This window comes from Barbatula barbatula (assembly GCF_947034865.1).
Source record: "Barbatula barbatula genome assembly, chromosome: 2".
NCBI classification, from domain to species: domain Eukaryota; kingdom Metazoa; phylum Chordata; class Actinopteri; order Cypriniformes; family Nemacheilidae; genus Barbatula; species Barbatula barbatula.
Genome location: NC_136767.1, coordinates 15,288,141 through 15,292,467, shown reverse-complemented (window position 1 = coordinate 15,292,467; position 4,327 = coordinate 15,288,141). Strand labels below are relative to the sequence as shown.

At 34.6% G+C, this 4,327-nt stretch overlaps 1 long non-coding RNA gene across 1 annotated transcript; it reads left to right on the top strand.

Annotated features, from left to right (window-relative positions):
* Positions 1-707: 707 nt before the first annotated feature.
* LOC306905182 lies at positions 708-2,616 on the top strand. Its single transcript, XR_013787705.1, has 5 exons — positions 708-768; positions 1,143-1,311; positions 1,428-1,621; positions 1,714-1,741; positions 1,970-2,616. It is a non-coding gene; the product is annotated as an uncharacterized lncRNA (long non-coding RNA).
* Positions 2,617-4,327: the final 1,711 nt, after the last annotated feature.

The window sequence follows — 4,327 nt, the reverse complement described above, 5'->3', positions numbered from 1 at the left end:
TATTTATTAGTGTATTTGCACCACTTGTTTCCCTCTATACCTTTCTTATTGTGCAGGTTTATTCTTCTCAAGGGTGAGGTTCCCTGCAAGCTTTGGAGATTGCTGATGCCAGTGTTACGGAATGTGTAGCCACACAATGAGTGACAGGTGAGGGAGTGTGGAGGATCATGGGTAGTGTAGTCCAGGGGAGAAAACATGGAGAGACAGTCTGGGAGCACCTCACGGAGAACTGGCCCCATCCTAAAACAGGTACTGAGCGTGCATTTACTCCAGCTTACCTGAGTGATGGAGTCCAGGAATTCCACGTACTCCTCCAGAAAACGGCCGCCTTGGCACAGATGGAATAAAAAAGTCCTCTGGAGACACCATGTTATAATCCACTTTGGGGTCCAATCTTTTGTCACGGGATGTGTAGTCAAACTAGACCACAGAGTAGATCCACAAAACAACACAAGATATACAGATAACAGCACCAAACAATGACGAGCAAAACACAAGAAAACAAACTGAGAACTATAACTGCCAGTGATTTTCTTTTTTGTTTTTGTTTTTAATGGACAGTCTCTTAACACATTGAAGAAAATTATGAAAGCAGTGGTGTCTTAAAAGCACAATAAGGTCATGTTTATTTTTACCACTACTCCAAATATATAATAAATACATTTAGCTGGAGTGTTCTGAAAGTGAAACAATGTTAAGCATTTGTCAAAGTGAAAGTGAAAGAGTTCCAGTCACCAGCACAATTCTCAACAATAGAAAATGAAGACAGTAAGTCACTTATTCTTTGTCTTGTATTTGTTTTCATTGTTTTGATGTATGCATCTCACATCATGATTCCCAAAGACTTTAACTGGTTTGTGATTTGTGAATGCTGTTTGTGTATTTTTGTTCAGTATATATGGTTGCTGATGTTGCTAGCAAAATATGCTAACTAGGGATTATCACACAATAGGCAAAAACCTATACAAATCTGAAAAGTATTCATCACTATCTATTTACATCATTTTTGAGAGAAAGCCCTTACTATCACATAAATGAGTATAGTTCTGCAGCAATTGTTTTTCTGTGTGTTTTCTCAGTATGAGGATTTTTTAAATTATTTAAATTCTTCAAAAAGTTGCACTCTTTCCCTTTGAACTCAGAAAATGAACGTCATTGAGGAAAAGTTCAAGACAATTCTGCACAGGAATATACGGGGGCTGAGGCAGACAACCAAAGCGCAATGTGATTTCGTCCTGTTTTTCTGCATTATTGTTTCTCGTGCTGGAACAGACATTTCTGCTGCACTAGATCAACTAAGCAGACTTCAAGGTCACTAGAAAATATAAAAATATACAATAACAGACATTTGGATAAATATTAGTTAATTATTAGTATTATAGTACAAAAATACATTAACTTATAATTAAGTTTGATTCCTTTCTTAGTTACTCAACCAGTGATCCTGGTGGTGCTCCATCACACGTTTGATGTTGAGAAAGTTATACCAGACAGCAATGCATTTGTAAAATGGAAGCAAATATTTGCAGTGGACTGTCTGTTTTATGAAGATGAAGGATTACTGCAATGTCAGAAGAATGACAGTGCAGTTGAGACAATCAAACAACACTTAATATCACAGGTAGGCCTACCGATTTCTGTTCAAGAAAACACTTTTTTGCATTGTTATATTGAGTGCAGATACAGTATATTCACATATGACTTCCCTTTCAGAAACTAACCTCATATGCATGTTTGAACAGTAAGTTTATCAAGCTTTTAATTTCTTTGTATACATATTTTTCACTTTTGAAATATTTAGTTAAAGCTAGTTTAGTTTAAAAAATGGAATGTGAAGGAATAGGCCCAATACTGTACCATACAGATCCACATCTATCCTCTCAAGATGTAGAGAGTAGAGGTTCGACCTGTCTAGGATGCTGAGAAGAATTGTAATTTTCTAATTGTTGTTTCTAATATTATTTTGCAGAAGATGATGCCAGTCTTCACCAAACCACAGATCCAGATGAAAGTACCCCGATACTCGATTCTGAAACTAGCTGTCAGCGTCGGCGCGGACTGTGTTTGATGGCGTTTTTGTTTTTTGTTTTATGTCCGATTATCTTGATTGTGATAATTTTTTTGTTCTGCATGGAAAGAGATCATAGAAAACATTGAGTTATTTGGGATGAGGAAGAATGTAAATGATATCTAAGGAGGGGCATGAGAAAATGTAGGGTGTAGGGTGCCCCATGGTGGTGTACTGACTGTTGAAAATACATTTCTATTTGTACTTTGTTTTCTTTTGATAGTGTAGTTCATTTTTTATCCCCTATTAGAAAATCTTCTGAAGAGATCTTCTCCCCATGGAGTGATCATGTATGTTCAATGTCTCTCATCGTGTGTTTCCACTGTTAGGATTTAAGTGCCAGCTTACAGTTTCAGTATTTGTTGGTGTTTGTTTAATCAGTGTGAAACTCAAAATATATTTTGATTTATTTTTCTCTAAACAAAAGTATATTTTCTTAGCAGTATTGTTTTTAAAGATTTAAAGAATAAAAAATGGTGTCATACTTTTTTGTAGTTGCAAGGACATGTGACTTTCTCCACCCCATTAAAGATCTTACCTATAACATTAAGAATATTATATGAATTGTATTCATTTCAATTACATTTATCAGAACAGAAATAACTTATTGATTCTTGACAATCATTAATCCTGCTTGTAAAATAAAAGGCGCTATTAATCATATGCTTTTACCAGAGACAAACAACAGACAGTATTATAATGTCAGTGTTCTGTGGCCTCATTTATAAAACGTGTGTATCCACACGATTTGACCGTAAAGCATGCATTCCCAAAAATCCACGTCAAGGTTCATATTTATGAAAATAAGAAAAATAAGAACACTTGAAAAAGCATTTTCATCCCTTCATATATTTATCTTATGGACACTCACAATCAGAGATCTTCTGAGAACGCCACTATTGTATCAACATTACATTTACATTTAGGCATTTAGTAGACGCTTTTTTCCAAAGCGACTTACATAGCATTATCCTATACATTTTATAGGTATCTCCAATCCCCTAGGATCCAACCCACAACCTTGCGTTGTTAACGCAAAGCTATTAGCACTGAGCTACAGGAAAGCTATAAGCATGCCACACCCCCTTTATTGAAAGCCTGAGCATTTCTCAGAAATAGTTTGTCTCGTTCAAAAGGAAATCGCAGGTCAGCTGGCAAGAAATCTCCCATGAGAGAAAACAGTAAATGAAAGAAACTATCCGATCTCTCTTAGAATTACCTTATAGTGACAGCTCTAAAAATATCAAAAGCCTGATTCAATGACTTTTGTTGATTTTGTGAAATTAAGCATTCATTCTTGCTGAATACTGACAGATCTCATCATTCTGCATTTATTTATTTATCTTTACTCATTACTTTCATGAAGCCAGTTTTATTTGCTTGTTTTCAATGTTTTATCAGAAACAGAAGACGTTTCAGAAAAAAAGTATTACTTTAAAGTAGACAATACAATAGGCCCTTCGATGTGAAAATGAAACTATGTAACCATCCTTTTTTCATTTTTAACTGCTTTCATTTTGACCACACATGAAAGAAATGGGAAACGTGGGAAACCCACAAAACATCCACACTACTAATTGAAATGTCTTTAATCTAAGTGACTAAGCAAATTTTTGGCTATGTTTTTGCTATGTTAAAACTGGCTCGTATGAATGATGAAATCAATAGCACATTCTTCTCTAGTTGTGTATTTCGTACTGTCCTGTAATATTTAAAGACTACTGTCATTTTCGTATCCAGAATGTATAATCTACAGAATCTGGAGGAAAAAAACTAAACAAAAACATTGATTATAAAATTATTTAAAATTGTGTTTTTAAGTTAAAACAGTGTTTAAAAGATTGATATCTCAGCACAATTCATATTTTAAGGAGTAAACAATGCTTAATTTTGTTCTTCGGTCTGGGGCTGCTATAAGGATGAGGTCATTTTGAAATGGAAATAAAAGGGAATTCCCATGGCTGTAGCAGTAGCCTATAAAACCCCTTTTTAGTTTACATTCATTCAGTCTGTGCTTCTGATCTTGAGGCCAAACATGAGCCGCTCCATCATATTATTGTGCTTGGTCTTTATGATATGCATAGCTTTCAATGAAGGTAAGTTCATTTTGGAACATGGTACCTTTTAAATTACACAAAATGTAGTTTATTTCCTTATATGTATTGTTATATTTCCTTATATTTTCCTATATGTAGCATTTATTCTGTGTCGGCTTCTATTTATTTGTCTCATACAGTTGTGCAAAATATTTTGAGTTGA